Consider the following 20080-nt stretch of genomic DNA (forward strand, 5'->3'; position numbering starts at 1 on the left):
TCCCACTTTGGTTTTTGTTGGTAACTTACACTGTTTTAATCCGTCGTTCCCCATTGTCTAAGTAAAAGTAGAAAGTCGTTTTAGTTTTGTGATAAAGCCTTTCGTTGGAGAAATAAATGGCAAATTCCAAGTGAATGAAGAAATTAAGTTGCGTGTGGTAGAAGCGATACTATTGGGAATTCTTTGGCTTTTATTACTTGTCGGAGAATGTGCTGTACAGCCTATTTATAAAAGATTTCCTGCAAGAAAATGTTAAGATGTGAAAGAAGTGTCACTAGTTAAGGCTGATGGAAAGAAGTGTAAACACTGAGAAAGTCTGGTAATGCAATGTCAGAGAAACGTGACTTGTTTTATTCGAATAAAAATCCAATGCTTCGAACATAAATTGAGGAGATATAAATAATATTTATACATTAAATTAAGTAAAAAAGAGTACCTATTTATAATTATTTGTTCGTATTTATGCCCATTTAAATTTTTCTCGATGTAAAATAACACTTATGATTTACGAATTAGTTAAAAGGATACTTTACTTAATAACCAAAATCAATGCATTAGTAATAAAAGAAGATGCACCATTTTGGAAACCGAAGCAGAGGTGCTAACTATTACGGCTTATTTATAATTAGTATTACAATTTGGTAGACGAGGTTGCGGTTGAGTTAAATTTCGGTTTTTGAGAATTTCCTTTGTTAAAAATAGGCGATATTCAGCTAATATTCGTAAAAAAGTAGTACGTCAGAGTTAATTTTTATACTTAATGCTAATCCACGTATAATGTTATTAATGTTAATTGTAAACCTATATAGAATTACGTATCAAAAAAAACCTTAAAATTGCTCAACTTTGAATTTTTTGTTGTTGTTTAATTTTGGAAATGTTTTTATATTGAGATATTTTTCAACTTAAATACAGCAGACTATTTTATGAAGTAGAGCAGCATATTTGAAACTATTTAAAAAAATATGTATAATTGGAATCTTTTTTTTGGTGCTGAGGCTCACTAAATGCATTTTTAGTAAAGAACTGCAGCTATTGTGCGAAAAAAAACTATATAAAATTGACAAAATAACGATTGTTTGAAAGAATTAGTGCGAATATATTACTAAACGAAATGTTTTTGCAATGAAGTCATTAAATTGATTTTAATGTGTAGGAAAATGTGTGTTTTTAGGAAACAAACAAACAAAAATGAATAAGTAACTAAAAATATAAAGAGGAAAAAGTAAATATAAAATGTGACTGTTCATTGCAAAAAATTTAGTTAACCTCAATATCATAAATGGTAACAATTATACACCAAAACCTTTAGCTGTGTATGCTAGTTGTAAAATTTTCAAAGTCGCATGCCGTTAGTATTTTTTTAGCACACGTTATTTTTTGAAGGAACAATTTTTTTTCTTATTTCCATCAGGAAACTCTTATTTCTGACCTTTGTGAATTGAGTTTTTCGGGTTTTTTTCTCTTTTATATTAACTTAATACAGATGACGTAAATGTTTACATTTTTGAAAAATATTATTTTAATAGCAAGGAAAGTTCTAAGTACTTATTTAACTCCTAATTTTAAAAATATAAGAATAAAAACCATACAAATTCATTCTTAAAATACGCTTTTACTAACATGCATAATCCTCAACTTCACAAAAACGCTCGTATATGTTTGGAACGACGTATTTAAAAACGCGATAATTATATTTGTGCTTTACCTTACATTATACCCTTAAGTATTTAAAATACACTATTATAAAAGTTTACGCCAACTGTCTCAAATAAAAACAACACTTTAAAACCAATTCAGTACTTTCACGCTACTAGAAAAGGCGCTATTAAAAAAGAGATCTTAGATAATGAACGCTATTAGAAAAGATCACGCTATTAGAAATATTTCACGCTATTAGAAAAGAGATAGTAACAATTAAGAAACACTCCATTTTCCAAATTTAATAAGACGCTATATTCTGTTATAAGTAGAGATCCTAGGTTTATTTTACTAAATCTTTTAGTAATATGGCTTTGAGGGATTTTGTTAATAATCACCGTTGTGTAGTTTCTTTATACCTCAATGTAGATTTTCTCGAATCAATAAAATATCACCAATTACAATTTATACTAAGCGACCGAAACCGAAATGGCCAGCATGAGCTCGCTTTGTCTTTTCTCTGTTATTTTCTGTTTTTTAAACTGAACAATTATTTCATATAATTTAGAATTTCTGTAATTTTTGTATTAATGGTACTTTTCCCTTGATGCAACAAGCATCTAAATATATTTTAACATGTTGAATGTCATGGGGGATCACCGGTGACCGGCACTGAGTTTGTTCGTAGAGCCACGGGGGACACCGGTGACCGGCGAAGCCAAGATTATTAGAAACACATAATTCGAGTAAATTTTTAATTTCTTATATTATCGTTACTAAAATGGTTTGAAGAAAGTAATGCAATATAGAACACACAGAAATAGTTCTATTTATTTACACAAAGATGCCAACTTGCTCCGGACAGCGAATAAATATTTTCAAGTGGTAGTTTATTAATTGTAATTCTTGGTTTAATAAATTCAATTTAGTAGATTTTTATCCACCACTATTTCTAAACAATTCGTAGGCTTATATAATTCACCACTTTTTTCAGGTATGTCATGTTAAACCTTTGAAAAAACTAGCAAAATCTGTCTAATACAGTCGAACTCGTTTATAACGAGCACAAAGGGACCGTAACATGTACTCGTTAAATCCGAGTGCTCGTAATAAACGGGTACTTAAGACAGGCGTGCAACCAGAAGAGGGGGGGGGCTTGGGAGGTCAAATGATTGAATTTACTTAAAATTTAATTAATACTTACTTACTTTAATTACATTAACTAATTTAATCGCGTTTTTTTTTATTTCGCGCGCATTTCTTATCATTTTGAAAAAAAGATAAGACAGAAAGACTAGAAAGATGAGAAAAAAGATTACAAGACGGAAAAATATTGCTCGCTAAAACCGGGTTTTGCTCGTTAAAAGCGACTTCTACTCCATAGACTAAACATTGATCCAACCAAATATTCTCGTTTCCCTCGGTAAATCCGAGTTCTCGTTAAATCCGAGCTCGTTATAAACGAGTTCGACTGTATTTGCAAATTTTGTTTGTAGTAATTTACCGTTTGGCCAGACGGGAAAGCCATGTAAAATTAGCGTGGTATTCAGCGTATTAAGGATCTTGACATGACCATAAATATTATAATATTAAGTATATTTCTGTTTTATCACTATTTTGTAAATCAGAAAACAAAAATTCTAAACATTTTGTAAAATGTCCGTTTTTGAGAAAATGTGGAGAATTTATTCATGTTTTGTGAATTTGTGAAATAGGGTCTTGATTTTGTGAATCTATAATTACTGTAGAATCAGTTATTTTGTTCAGGTTTTGCTGGAAAAAAAATAGTGTAAAACCAAATCTTTCAATGAGTTGTAGTCTTAAAGGTGAGATTTACAGACATTTTAGGCACTGTTTAAAAAAAAGCTAAATTTTAAAATAAAAAATATTTTGAAGGTAATTTTTTTTTTTTAGATGAGCATATTTTTAAAGCTTCCATTTTTACAATGGATTAGTTTGTTTTTGGGATTAAATGTTTTGTGAAGGTTTCGTTGTAACGATAAAAAAAAATTCTCTTAAAATGACCCTTTAATTATTTATTTATTAATTTTTGTAACCAAAAATGTCCATAAAGTTATTTCAAAATTGCAAATAAATACTCAAAACAAAAATATTTTTATGAAATCTTTATTGCATCTTAATATAAGTTTCAAACTACTTGTCTTATTTTACATACGATTTTTAACTATTGTTCTTGATGCACATAAAAAATCAGTTTTCAAATCAAAAACCAGTTCTTTTAGACAGAGATTCTCAGAAACGGAAAAATAAAAGAAAAACTTTTTTCTAGTCGAATGTTTCTTTAATTTCTACATTCTTTTCTCGTTTAATGCTTCTCATGAATGCATATTTATCATAACTTTTATTAAACAAAACTTATTTCATTTTCCGGTGTGGTGATTTCTAAGAAAAGTATGAACTTTGAAAAGTAATTATGGTAATTTTTGTCCTATCTTAGATATGATTATAACTTAGAGCACAAAAAAAATAAAAAATAATTACATATTTTCGTTTTAAGTAAAAGAATACTAGTTATAAATAATACTTTTTAGCTATCATATACGAAAAACTATACTTTAGAACAATTTTATTGTAAACAGGATTTTAATAAGGAATGTAAATTATTGTTTGGCCAACAAGTCATTTAAAATTGCTAGTTGGTTTGAATGTGAGTTTTAATATTACCATGAAAGTAAATAAAAATAAAGTTTACGCTAATCAATTATAATTTTAAGTTATGGATTTGCCTCAAAATTTTTACCTACAAGAACATAAACTACAAAAATTCCAATGCAGAAGTTTTATTCAATTATGTTGAAAATGTAATATGAAGGTGGAAAAATCTGAATGAAAACTTTTTTTTTAATTATTGTTTTTTTAGATTTGTTGTGTCCATACAAACTGAATATTTTTTTTCATTTATTGTCTTTTTTTCCGATTTCTTATGAAAAATTTTGCCTTAATTTTGTACAAAAATAGAAAATTCAAAATAATGAAAAATTTGTTTTATTACTAATTATAATTAGATTTTTTTTACTATACAATAACATATTTCAAGGATATCCAAAATAAAAGAAATCAGTACTTTTACGGGAAAAAATTTTCACAAAAAAGAAATTAAACACCAATAATGCTGATTGTTAATCTATAATCCAGCTTACATCTGTATATTCGTCTGTTTTCAAACCTAAATACAAAACTTTGCTTTGCAAAAGGTGAATGAATATCTTAAAAAATTTTTTGTTTCTTGGAAACGCCTTCCAGGAATTTTCACTTCAGAAAAATAAAAATTCTGGAATAATCTCAGGAATTTTAAAACATTCAGTGGGAAAATCAATTCTCCTGAAGGTTCCACACATATTAATTGAGAAAGACTTTCCCCATTTTTGCTTTTGTTTGTTTTGTTCCTTAAGAAATCTCACTTTTGAAGAACATTTTCCTGAAGAATTCGGAAAAGTGGAATTTTAATTGGAAGCAGGAAATAATCGTGTAAATGCTGTTCTCCTGAAACCACAAACTCTTTACTATCTACAATTCAATGAAGCACTAAAGGAATAAACAACAGCATTGAACAATTCTATTTCCCCTTTTTTAGGCTTAGTTTTTTTTCTTTTGGATTCGTAACGCAGTTTTCGAAATATTCTGCAGAGCCATTTGCAGATTTTCTTCTATTTTTCATCCCTGTCTACGGTTAGAAATGCAATTTCGAGTAGATGAAGATCTGGTGTTAAAACACATTGCCCAATATATTTTAAACTTTCCACAAAAGTTGTTTGTGTTCTGCTTTAAAAAGTTAATATATAAGTTTTTTTTAGCAAAAAAAGAAAGAATATTTTGTTTTTGAGTTTATTCAAAACTAAGGGTTATATTCGCAAATATTGAGAGTTAATTCATTTTTTATTTGAATTTCTAGGCAATATGCATTGCTCTTAAAAAGGTTTTTTGCATACTTATGTAAAATTTTTTATGCACATAGCTTCTAGCGCACTTTACTGAAATAAATTTTTAAACGTTATGTTCGGATTGAGTAAACTGCATTTTTTGCATATTTACATTTTATTTCTATTTATGTGAGTAATTTTTAAATTATGATAAAAAAATCGAAGTATTAGAAGATTCTTTTTTTAAGCAGTTTATTTTATTATAAAATTATTTTCATTTGTTGAAATGGTGTTTTACCGCATGCAGTTCTTTTAGATCACTACGACTCTAAATTTATAAAATTTACTATTTTGAAAGAAAATTTTAAATATAATCCATTATACTTTTACTGAGAAAAAATATGGTTAAAATTGTCAAAATATGGTAAAATTTACTGTGTTTCTGGTGGTAAAGGAGCACCAAAAAACTTGGTTATTTTTTCCGAATCGCCGAGATAATGATTTAGGTAAAATTAAATATATAATATGGTTTTATAACAGGTGATAAAATATTGTAAATGTGGTAAAATTTGGTAATTTTATGATGATACCTTTCAGTAGTATGGGAAAAAAATCATTTATCATTTAAATTTACGTTTCAATTTTATATTTTTTACTAAATTTAAGGTAATTAAAGCGATAATTTTGAAAATCAAAATTTCCGGTAAACCATAATCATATGAACAGAAAAATTACCTAATAAATCGTTCAAATACCGTATATCTTGTTATTCTTTACCAGAACTATATCTTTTTTTACTAGAAATCTTATTAGCATATGAAATTTCTCAAAATTTAACAAGAATTTTTCCTCCGTGCTGATCCTGTTTTCTCTTTCCTTTTCACGTAATACATTTATTTTATTAGAAATTAAAACTAAAAAAAAAAGCAAATACTCCATTATTATTTATCAAAAATCGATCTTTTAATCAAAATATCAATAAAAAATAGCTTCGATACCATTTTTCTTATTTTTAATTCAACTTTGAATATGAGGAGAAAATCTACTTGATTAGTATGAAGAAAATTTATATAACGTATTTATAATAATCTTAGATATATTTGCAAAGAAGAAGAAACTATTACATTTTCATAATTTTCAGTTTTAAAGAATCGAGAATTATTATTTCAACAAGCTTGAACTTTACTTATCTCGTTTCACAAACTTGAACAATATAAAATTCTAATTTTCTAGGCAATTGGCCGAAACAAAAATCCTTACCATAATCTTTCTTGTTCGCATATTGCATATATGAATTCTCCAATTACAATTCTTACACATTTTAAAATTAAAATTCAATTTCCGGTACCATTAATTTCCTACCCAATATCATTCTGTGGTCCTTTGGAATAATGCAATTCATTCAACCCACGAGTTTAACCGAAAGACTGGAACGTGGAAATAGCTGGTATTAAGTTAATAGCTAGCTCGTGACATGATTTCATAAACGACTCTTTTTTTCTTCTTCTAGATTTATAGAGAAAGCTCTGATCAAAACTATATGATAGTCATGAAGAAAGCATTGGTTTTCACTTTCCTCCTTGGACAGAACTTGATAAAAGAAAATAATTACTATAATTGAATGAAATATTATAATCTCACAAACATATGTTGTAACGATATCGAATTAAATAGATGATTTATTCATGAAAAGGAAAGCTTTAGAATTGTCGCACAATTAAAGATATAGTAATGCAATTAAAACTGGTCCCTCTGTTAGCTATCACTACTAATATCTTTCTGCCTAAAAGACTTGTAGATTGGTTTTGAAGAAATGTGTTTATTTTAGTTGATATTTGCATTATTTGCATAACTATCAATAACTGCTTTCCTAATTGAGCTAATAAGTGTATATGAGTTTTATTACTACTGTTAAAAATATTTTTATAAGCACCTGAATTTATTTTATGGTCCCTACATTGAACTCATTCAATGTTCGCCAAATTTCAGAAACAATTAATATTTATTTTTTTATGTACATTTATGTCATGAAATCATTATCTCTTACACGGAGAAAATTCTGGAATTCTGGTAAAATTACTTTCTGGTAATGGCATTTCTAGTAAAAAAAACAGTTAGTTATAAAACCAAAATATACCAAAATATCTAGTTAATTCAACCAAAATATACTGTATTTGGACAATTCACTTGGTAACTTTCGCTCCATATGGTAAAGATTTCCTGGAAATTCTGATTTTCATATTATAGTTCTTGTTACCAAACATTTAGTAAAAAATAAGTAACTGAAAACTAAATTTAGAAAAATAAATGGTTTTTGTGCTATGGTCTAAGATATCATGATAAAATTACCAAATTTTACCATATTTATCAAATGTTATCACATAATACGAAACCATATTTTATTGTTAATTTTACCAAAATCATGATCAGCTAAAGCTTTTTGGTAAAAATTAACGACTTTTCTGATGTTCCCGTAGAACCAGAAAACATCGTAAATTTTACTATATTCTGGTAATTTGACAAACATTATTTTTCCTCAGCGCATATTTATTTATTTTATTGGAGTTAAAAAATCTCTAATTTCCGATATAAAATTTTCAAAAATTATTACTTATTTTATAGAAACAATTCATTTAAAGAAAAGATATTTATATATTAAAATATGATGTATCGCATAAAATATTAAAATAAAACATTTTCCATAAGTTCGAGAAACTTCATTACAAACACACATATTCGGCTAATAAAAGTATCAAGTTGTTGATACTTTGTATAAGAAATTGTTCGAGTCAAAAAGCGATATTTCTCTAGCATTACCAAACAACTACAATAAATGTTGTTTGTTCACCACATCTTAGAGTAACCATCAATCCATACTCTTGTGATATTGTACCATAAATCGCAATAACAACTCCATCTGTACCCAAATGTATTCGAAACATGTTTATTCACCAGTCCTTGCAATATGCGCAATAACTGCCTTGGTAAAAATCCCCAGGAAAAACCCTGTTTCATTTTTTGGTACTCAGGCGAGGCCCAAAGCTCGTAAAATGGTCCGGGATCCTGGAGACGAATTGCAGGCCTTTTCCTGAATCCCATAACGCCCATGGAGTAAAAGGATATTAACCAGAGATTGGATAGGACTCATAGACAGACTGTCTGGAGCCTCGACAACATGGCCGTAAAAGGTCCACCCTCTTCGAGAGATTGGCGACATCGTGAACACATAAATTTCTTGACTTTCATAGGACTGTCTTTACCTAATTGAGTCCCTTTACTTACTTTTTTTTTACTCCTTTCCTTCTGGGGTGTGTCGAGAATATTAAGGAAACGAACTTATTTTTTGAGATGAAGAGTTAGACGATGTTTTTTTTTAAGATACATTTTTATAAACGGACAAAAAGTTTATTTTTCCCCTGCACTGTAGTTTCTTTTATTGAGATTCTGTCTTTGTTTATTGAAATCATGACTTTTAAATTAGGAATTTTATTGGCGTAGCACGTATATAAAATTTTATTGCTTCATATTACAAAATTTATTTTGCAGGGTTGTTCTAAAAGACTTTGAGTTGAAAAATTGCGTTTATCATTTAAGTATTGTAAAGATTAAAAAAAGTAATCTCTTACAATTATACTTTTCTGGCAGTGAAAAAATATCCTTATTATATAAAAAAATTGAGACATTATTGTCATTTGAAGTATTTAATTAAGTTTATGTGAGTAATTATTTAGTTAAGTTATTTGAATAAAAATCCTTTTAAAATATTCTGTAGTATTATAATTTAAGACAGTTTTTCAAAGGTAATCAAATAAAATAACGCTTTTTAATATTTAATTCTTATAGCTGTTACTAGATTGTAATATTATTTATGACTTTCAGGTTAAGTTTTGTTAATATTTAGCCAATGTTCTCTATACTAATTATGGAGAACGCTCAAAATGTTAAGATTATGAAAAGCCACAAAGTTATGAAAAGGAAAATTGTTTCTATTCTAATTTTTTATTATTTGAAAAGCATGTGGAACGCTATATTCTTAACGGCAAAATAGCATGTACATTGTTTAAATTATAACTTTCTTTTGAGTTTACGATAGAACAGAAACAATGACATCAGCTAACATAGGTTAAATACATGTGGGGAAATTAATTGAAATTTCTATTTTGAGTTGAATAGAAAAAGTTTGGGAAACGCATCTAATATTTTGATCCATTACTTTTTCAATTATTATAAAAAGCATAAATTATAAATCTTAATTTTAGGGATGTTTAATAAGTTGCATTTTTTAATTCGACTAGGTGATACCCATCATTCTAACTTTTCTGTGTTTTAACCTGCTTGTGGTATTTAAAATTTTATATAAGTTTTAATCTATGCTTGATTTTCCTTCCTTTTTACCATTTTACCTATTTCCGAAAATTTTTTGCATTTTCACTTTGAGCTGATTTTATTTCATTGTCACCTTATTGTTATTGCACCATTTTATCAATGTTTAATGTATTTTAAACAAATAAGTAAAGTGTGCACTTTACCTTTTGATTTGCATTAGCGTGTTTTTGCCGTAGCATGTTCTCATTTGGACCTTGTGCAATTAAACTTTATATTTAACGCATTTTTAATTTTCATCTTTGAGTAAAAACTATGAATTAGATGATATTTTGTTTTATTTATAGATTAACTTACTACTCAAAATTTTTTTAGATGTCTGTTAATTTTATTTTTAAGTTGTGGACCTGTTCTCTTTTTTTTAATCATCTCTAAGAATCACTTTCTGGAATTCCCGGCCTCATGACTCACTTTCGTACACACCACTAACCACACGTGATGGAAAGAAAAACAGGAATAACGACTAGTTTTTTTTTCCAATTATTTGAACAAGATTCTTTTATCATGATAGTTCTTGAATAAGCACAGATAAAATTCAAACCAAATTAGCATCTTGTTTACATTCAAACTACGCCATAAAACCTGCATATTGCTCAATTCACTGCTTACAACATATCTAAACTGCGCGGTGTCTTTCAAGTAAATCATTACTATCTATCCCTATAATAATTTAGAATGAATTCAACAATCTCGAATTTATTCTCTCATTCCGAACGCCGAAAGAGTACACACCTTTAGGGCATGTGGAAACAGTCGGTTGTTACTATTTATCAGGCTCTTTCCTCGAATATATGTGATTGGTGAATTCTAATATTTAGATTTCATCATTGTCTTAAGTATAATTTGCGATGTGGAAAGCTGATGTGCATAGATTCTCTTCATCTTAGAGGAATTCGCCTCATTATACTTTGGAATTAACGATGGAATTTCTCCTCCCTCAATATTTTATCGTAAGCACCAGCATTCTTTCTCAGTTCTGAATATAAGCTTAAATATATTCCAGAATAAGCTGAATTAATCGAGTATAGAATCAAAATTAACTTCTCTAATTTCAGCCTAATTGTAAAAGACAATTTATTAAAGAAATGGGGTAAAACTTATGAATTTTCTAAGTTTTCCAACTTACTTTTAATTAGTTAACGAGGTTAGTTAGTTGAGCAGATAAGTTATTCAAGGGTTAAGGAGATAAGTTAAGGAGGTTTAATTAGTTAGTCAATTTAGTAGGGAACTTAGATCCGTTAACTGAATCTTTAATAAAAATGTCGATCTTTAAACCTGACCTTTCACAAAATATTTATCTTAAATAAGGGCACTTCACAAAATATTTTATAAAGAAAACGCGCCCCGCACAAAATATCTTAATGTAAAATTTGGACTCTTCAAAATGCTTTTTATTTTAAAAACAGATCTTTTACAAAAGTTTTCGTTTTAAAAATGGATCTTTCATACAATTCATTCTTTGAAGAATTTAGTCAATGGATTCATTATCTCATAATTTTAAATCTACAACTCCTTAAAGCGCAAATTTTTTACATATTTTTTTCACCAAAATATGACCATTTTTCGTACTTTAGCATAAACAGGACCCAGTCAAAAAGAAACGCCAACTTTTACTTTTCGAAAACTACGGACAATGTTTTGCTAATTAAAAAAAACGGACATTTCACGTAACTATTGGACATACAAATATTTCTTCGATTTTTCATAAAAGGACCCTATTTTCCCAATTTTACGAAATTAGTAGTATTTTTTTTAAAAACAATTTTATACAAACAAGACCTTCAAAAAATCTGGAATGACCTATGCTTATATCTGAACAACCAACGCCAATTTACTGTAATTTTAACATTAAGATAGCATTATTTTCTAGTGTTGATTTTGAAAAGAGAGAAATTGAAAGAGCATGGCTTCCCTTTGTTTAGTGGAATCCAGTCTCATTATTTGCTAGAATCAGAGTTAAATGAATGTCTGCTTTATAATAATTTAGTGTAAGGATTCTTTCACTCTGTTGTATCTAAATCTAAATGTGTGTTTGTAAAAATGGTAAATATCCTGGTAATTAGTTAAATATGAACAACTGTCGTTTCAAGTTGTAAATCTTCTTTTTCTAATTTCCGGTACATTGTATAATTCTAAAAATATATTACTTTTTAATTCAAAATACAGTCAGTAGCAGAAAAATGCCGAAAATTATCTTTGACAAAAAGAATACTTTATAAACTAACGTATCAATATTCACTTTTGAATCAAGTTGGCAGTGCTATTGATTTGAGTTCCTATAGCTGTTTCGGAGTAATGACCTGGCTAGGAACTTAAGCAATAATTTTACATGTATGATAAGAGTTTATGTATATATTTTCTTTATAAATCATGTGTTGTTAAAACTGTGATTCGGGTGATAAATATTTCTTTTCGAAATATAAATTTTTAGTTGATATTGATTTGAAAATCTATAACTCGTTTTTATTTTCTTCAACGCATCCTTTTGTCAATAGAAATTACATTAAATGATTCCTGATATGAATTTAGATTTTCATCAGGTTATACAGAATACAATCTTCCCTTTCTTAGTCGAAATATAACATAAGAGACCTATTTTATTAACAATGTTATTTTAAACTAAATGGATGGAAATGAACTTTCATAAATATCAGACAACACAGAAACATGTAATATGTTTGGTGTTTGAGAAAGATGGTCAACATTCCATAATATGCTTGTTTCTCGAAAATTTTCGGGTAATCAGCATGTATTTATTTGGACTTATTTGCCACTAAACCCCACATTCAATCAATCAGTCAATCACTCTCAAGTGATCACAAACCACTACTTTAAACTTCAGTAATTATTTTGAGCTTTTGTTATTGAATAATTTAAATGCATATTATATGGAATACATGTTGAGATATCCATTTTCTGTTATACCTCTACTGTAATTGTTATAAAATATAGATATTCAATATGTAAGCGTATGAATTTGCTTTTATTACAGAAGATCGAATAAAAAATATTAGTTATTTATACACATTTGTAATCAAAACTTCATTAATGATTTCAGCTCAGTACGTCTTCCATTCAGTTTCCAAATTTATAATAATACGTATATTGGCCATGAATCCATTACATTGTTGCTAATTAGTGTACTTCATTAATGATTTTAGCTCAGCACGTCTTCCACTCAGTTTCCAAATTTACAATAATACGTATATTGGCCATGAATCCATTACATTGTTGCTAATTGGTGTACTTCATTAATGATTTTAGCTCAGCACGTCTTCCACTCAGTTTCCAAATTTACTATAATACGTATATTGGCCATGAATTCATTACGTGAATCGGTTCTATATTGTTCGTGATAAATGAATAACCGTGATGGACATTAATTTTAAGGTTATGAGTCACACGATAAATTCTGAAAATACTGGTAATGTTAATGCAATTGTAGTTAAGCAAGGAAAGGTAATTTCCGTAAAATCTTTAAAGCTTAATAAAAACAACGACATTCTGTGAAACAAATTAGTTGGCAGTTTAATAATCAAAACATATTCTTGGTTTGCCAAGATGCGGTAAAGGTGAAGGAGTCCACAATTTATTAATTGCGTTAGTTATAAAACTAAAGATGGTCAGAATGTGAGGGTACGAATTTGATTTTATTACAAAAGACCAAATTAAAAATATCAGTTATTATTACAGGTTTCAATTAAACACTTTTGTAAAATTTGTTAGAGTAGTAATTGCGTTAGTTACAAAAATATAGATGGTCAGCATGTAAACGTAAACACGTCTTCCATTCAGTTTCCTAATTTATAATAATACGTATATTGGTCATGAATCCATTACGTGGGTCGGCCCTTTATTGTTGAAGATAAATAACTAACAGTGATGGACATTAAGATTATGAGCTATACGAAAATCTGAAAACACTGGTAATCTGAAATAGGAAAGTAAATTTCCGCAAATCTTTAAATCATAACAAAAACAACGACATTCTATGAAACAAATTAGTTGGTAGTTTAATAATCAAAACATATTCCTGGTTTACCAAGTTGTGGTAAAGGTGATGGAGTCCACAATTTATTTCCTTTCTTAAGTCATCTCCCTCTTGTAACAAGCAATTCACCTCATTCTGTAAATGTCGAGTCATTTTAGAAATGGGAGAAATGTAATAATGATGGTATAAAAGGACTGTAAGAGTATAATGACGATGAAGGAGGTAAAGTTGGATCATTATTACTTAAAATCGCTATCCGTTTCAAGCGGACAGGATATTGGATAAAATGAATGGGAAGGATGAAGAAGTAATAATGGTTGTTGGAGAAGAAGGGTGATAGGTTTTGGGTAGTAAAATACTTTCTTTTGAAAATGGTTAAAATCTCAACATTTATTGCCATTAGAGAGTCGTAGTAGCTAATTTTTATTCAAAAGAAATATCCACCGTGTATTTAAGTTGTTGGATGTTAAGTATTCATTTCTAATTAATGAATTGTGAAATATTGTTACCATTATCCAGTTTATAACAATGATGAATTATAATTTATTTAAGAGTTATTCGATTTGATTTTATCTTCCTTTAGTGTACCGTATATTTAAAATAGTGAAATTTGAAAAACATTGCGATAATTTTTTAGATATATTCTGGGTTAAAATTTAGTAATATTAAAATTCCGATAGGCATAATATGAAATTTGTTTATGATGAATATTGTATGAAAAGTAAATAAATAAAGTGTTGTTTGCTAAATTAAAGGGAAAAAAAGATGTTTGTAGTAAACAATGCATTTTTAAAGAACGGTATGATCTATGCATATAATTAGATTCATTAATTTACGTATTTTTAATTAAAAGGTGGTTATTATTAACTAGTGAAGCGTGATTTACAATCATTGATTCTTTAAGATTTAATGGAAATTATTATCACTTTTTAAAATTCCTAACTTGCGGAAAGACATAAAGTACTTCCCAAGAACTTAAACCGGGCTTAGCTTCAACTAAGTGTTTGGCGCGATAGAGCCTTTTTAGGACTCTTGCTCCAATAATTAGTGACTTATTAACAAACTAACTAACCTTAGCTTGCACAGAAAATTCATATTTAATAAACTATGTGCTTAATAATGATACACTTTTGTGACATTTAAATACAATTTACTATACAATGCATTTTGTAATAATCCAATTTGTTATTTTTAATTCTAATTCTTATTCTATGATTCAGAAAACTAATAACTCAATGACTGTATAGAAATGTGTTGAATGATACAAAACAATTTTGCAATTATTTTCATCCTAATACAAATAATTCGCAAATTTTATTCAATATGAATAATTCATCTAACATCTATGTATGCCCAATTCATCGAAATTCTGCAGTTTATGCTTCCTTACCCTGGTCTATTAGTGACCCCATAAACTTAATATAACAAGCTGGTCACGTGTCGTAGCGTGGCCATCTACCATTGTCCGTCTTTCTTTATTTCCCGTGACACAACATTAGCCGAGCCGATGGCCAATAAAATTATATATAGATTATTCTTTTGATCATGACTCGGACTTCCGAATCCCTGTGGATTACTCACAGAATCTCTTGCCTATACCATTTCATCTAACCATAAACCAGAGAATAATAGAGAGGAATTTCTTGACCTTTTATACCAAGGTCTTGACACCTTAATATGAATTTGGAAAGATATCATGCCTATTTCTTAACTGATAAGTAACAATAAGATGTATAACTGTCTTCTTTTTGGAGCTTAAATGTAGTTTTGATTTGTGTGAAATTATCTTTCATATAAAAATACGTTCAGTAGATAGAACTTTTGAATATTAATTTGTTGATACACATCGAAAAGTCTTCTTTGAAAATGTTTATCATAAAAAAATGTAAACAGAACAAAACTCCTAGTTTGTTGATACACATTGAAATGGAAAAATGTCAATTTTACATTGTATAAAGTTTCGTATCAAATTACGGAGTAAAGTACCGGTACTTTAGGTGCATCGTCCATCTTTAATACCCAGGTCTTGTCACCTTAATATGAATTTGGAAAGATATCATGTCTATTACTTAACTGATAAGTAAAAATAAGATGTATAACTCTCTTCTTTTTGAAACTTAACTGTAGTTTTGTTTTATGTGAAATTGTCTTTTATATAAAAATGCAATCAGTAGACAGAACTTTTGAATAGATACACATCGAAAAAGTAGAAATATAAATTGTCTTGCGTGAATTTGTTTATCATAAAAAAAGAAAACAGAATACAATACTTACTAGTTTGTTGATACACATTGAAAAAGTAGAAATGTAAAATTATCAATTTTATATATTTAAAATTTCGTATCAAATTACGATATGAAGTACCGGGTACTTCGAGTGTATCATCCGTAAAATCCATTTTTATCGTTAAATGTTATACCATAATTTTAATAGTAATATTTATTTTATTAGAGTGATTTTATATGGTGATTATTACTGTAATAACTACGGTTTATGAGATATTTGTCCCGTAACATGTTCCGGTACAGACGGATTTTAAGGTAAAAAGCACTAGCACCTTGAGTGTTGTTACTGTTTACCGGAATTTGTGATCCGGAATTTTTTACAGTGTGTGAAACTGAACTCAAAATATCGTTGTGTATCACTGCTGCAAAACATGCTTGAAAAAGCTAAAACAAGTAGTATTTAACTGGTCTAAAAATTTATTTTTGCCTGTTCATTAATCTTTGTCAATTGTGTTAATCTTTGTCAACTTTCATTTGTCAAGAATAATTAACTGTACATTTTCTTTACTGCAATCAATCGTGTATTCCTAACTGTAATTAAATGTGCTTTTTTGTCCAGGGAAAAATTTAAAGTTCTGTTATGCAGATGAACAGAAATTATCCCAAAATTTTAAACTTAATATGATCAACTCCAAAATGTTGAAACTCTGTTCAAAAAGAGTATAACCTTTACGTAAAAATGTTCAGAAAGGGTATCACACAGTATCACACACTCACTAGGAAAAAAATCTATCATTACAATGAACCCCTCCTAACGTAATTTAACATCACAGAATTACGAATACGACCATTCATAATAAACACAAACACCACGGAATTTAAAAATTTAACATTTTCTGAATTAATTATTTTAACTTAGGCAGCAAATATTTTGAAAAATATTTTTTTTCCGATTCTGAAAATATTTGTATTTATTATTTTCTCTTCTTAAGTTGAATCATAACGTTATTTCACTAGGAAAAAAAATCTATCATTACAATGAACCCCTCCTAACGTTATTTAACATTACAGAATTACGAATACAACCATTCATAATAAACACAAACACCACGAAATTTGACATTTTCTGAATTAATTATTTTCACTTAGGCAGAAAATATTTTGAAAAATAATTTTTTTTTGATTCTGAAAATATTTTTATTTATTATTTTCTCTTTTAAAGTTGAATCATATCACACATTCACCAGGAAAAAAATCAATCATTACAATGAACCCCTTCTAACGTTATTTAACATCACAGAATTACGAATACAACCATTCATAATAAACACAAACACCACGAAATTTAAAAATTTAACGTTTTCCATTTTTCTAATTAGAGACGACTACATCGCTCATTCTATCATAGACAATCTTTTGGCGGTTGGAAATGCTTGTAGCCATGATGGAATTTGTATTTATATTGCAATTTAAAGAAGGGGGGAAAAAGCAGAAATATTCGCGCAATTATGCGCTATTGAACCTACTCTTCTTCCGTTAGAACTTTTCTTCGCGGATGAGGAATTTTCTTGTCGATTTTCCCTTTCAAACGAAAGGAAAAGAAGTAGTTCGGAAAAGGGAAAAAAGTTTTTTCGCGCTATCTAGTCTGACGTCACTATAAAAGTTATTTGGAATAAGCATTATGAGATTTTAAGAAGAACAGAGTTAATAAAGTGCAGTTGAATAAGTCATCGGATAAACGGCCTAAGGATAAATGGCTTCCGTAAAATCTTAAAGATAGAAGATTGAAATGATATTGATTATAAATATCACAGAGATTGAGCAAATCCAAATTAGTTGCAGAATCGTTTTGAAAGTTAACAGTTATATAATAGCAATGCACTGTTAGATTATAGCAATGTTCTTGTAGTAATAGTTTTTAACATTTTTTTTGTTTTGAAAAATAATTAATTTACCAAAACCTTAATTTAACAAAAAACAATTGATTAATCGTCTTGCAAAACTGAAGAAAAATATGAAACACACAATAAATTGCGCACTGTTAAACCTACTATAGAACCTAATAAAGACTTAAATAATCTTCGGGAGCTTTAAGTGCTTCTAAATCGCTTACGTATTGGTCACACGCATAACTCATAAACACTTTTTGTTAAATGAGCCTGCACCCGAATGTTCCCATTGTAAGGAACCTCTTACTATCAAACATATTTTGACTTAGTGTAACAATTTTGAAATTTGAGAGACGCCATTTCGGTGACTTAAATCCGTCATTGACTTTATTAATTGGAGATGACCCTCATTATAAAATTTGATCTTACCTCAAAGACATTGGTATCTGCGCATCAATCTAGCTTTTAACCCACAACTTAGATGTATAATATTCACCTAGTTGGAGGTGTCGTATAGCCACAACTGGCTCTTGCGCCAAAAACTCCAAAAAACCAACCAATCATATTTTTTTCAATTTTGCTTATTTTTTAATGAAAAATACAAGAGTTATTTAGAATGGGGAAGCATTATAAGTTTTTTAGAAAGGGCGTAAGTATTTTATTTTATAACCGTCGTTGAACAGCCGACCCAATTTTGGGTTTACGACTACTAATGTTCAATTCTGTAACCTTGTAATTTTGAACCTAATCCAGAAGGCTAAGGAACTCCTGGATCAAGTATTGGGAGAAATTTGCCTTCGTGGAGGACTTTTTGATTTAACTCACTCTCATTTGCGTTACATAGAGAGGAAAACTTCCCACGGAAAGCCTAACGGCTAGGGAACTCTAATCCATGATCCGTCTACCCCTGAGGATATTTTGCATCAACACTGTGGTCGGTGCAAGCCGGATCCGGAATTCGTATCGGCCAGCAGTCGCTGGGATTTGAACCCGGTTCACTTCATTAGAAGGCAAATGCTCTATCCCCTGAGCCATCACGGCTCTAGGACGTAAATATTGGAATGTAGGTGAATAAATTGCTGAAAAAACGGCTTTTGAATCAATGGATTTTAAAAATAATTATATTGATAATAAGTGTTGGTTCTAAGGTACTAATCTAAGAAGAACCAACACTAAGAATCTAAGTGTTGGTTCTTGGTTTTAACACTGGCTGCATTTAAATTGCGCACACTGAAATTTTTTTTTAAACGAAAACTATCGCAAGCACTCTTTAATAATAGTTTTCCTAAAGAAAGCAATTAATTATTGTGAAAGATTTAAAAAATGACTTCAGTATATATTAATTGTTAGATACCAATAGATATTTGGAAATATTTTTGTAGATATTCTAAATTGTCACCTAAATCTGGTAGATTTTTTTAAGTTCTACATTATATTAGTAATAAGTAAATATAAAAAATATGCAATTTTTCGGTAAATATGGTATTCGATAGTAAATTATCCGTCAACTAATAATTAAAAATAAACTAGAATATGATTGCAATGACTGAAAAGGCTTCATTAGCTTATATCAGAAAATTACTTTTAAACGCTAATAGAAAACATTGCAAATAAGCAAAACAAAACCATCTTTTATAAAGATTTAATACTCGATCTTGTAATAATATTATTATTTTCTAATGCTGAAAAGGCTAAAATTATTTATTAACAATTTCATAAATAAAATTAACAAAATATCAAAAATCACTGAATTGTAACTGAAAATGTCCTTACTTGAAAAAGTTTGTTATCTACCCTAATCATCTCTTTGATGCGGTAGATGAAGTTATTGTTACAGTCAACTAAAGTATAGTAAAATGTAAATAAGACAACAATATTAATATTCCATTTTCATCTTTAAAAGAATATCATTTTGCCAAGGCTTGCGGCGGCAGCTGCCGTGACTAATAGGAACTTTTTATTATGCGTAATTGAGCAAGTACAACATGAGGTTAGCAACAACATTAAAGATGATTTCTTAAATATGCAATTGGGAGGATGTCGACACACTCGTGTAGTCGTCGTTGTCTC

General features: G+C 28.7%; 1 protein-coding gene and 1 long non-coding RNA gene across 8 annotated transcripts in view; one reads left to right on the forward strand and one right to left on the reverse strand.

Annotated features, from left to right (window-relative positions):
- Positions 1 to 20014, reverse strand: part of LOC122269529 (uncharacterized) — a 190454-nt gene extending 170440 nt beyond the window's left edge. Inside the window, exon 1 of the long non-coding RNA XR_006225244.2 lies at positions 19784 to 20014. This is a non-coding gene — a long non-coding RNA (uncharacterized lncRNA). The remainder of the gene's footprint in view (positions 1 to 19783) is intronic.
- The window catches only part of LOC107438554 (muscleblind-like protein 2), a 400349-nt gene that overhangs the window by 102738 nt on the left and 277531 nt on the right, over positions 1 to 20080 (forward strand). The gene's annotated exons all lie outside the window — the stretch shown is intronic.

The sequence above is a fragment of the Parasteatoda tepidariorum genome, chromosome X1 (genome assembly GCF_043381705.1).
Source record: "Parasteatoda tepidariorum isolate YZ-2023 chromosome X1, CAS_Ptep_4.0, whole genome shotgun sequence".
NCBI classification, from domain to species: domain Eukaryota; kingdom Metazoa; phylum Arthropoda; class Arachnida; order Araneae; family Theridiidae; genus Parasteatoda; species Parasteatoda tepidariorum.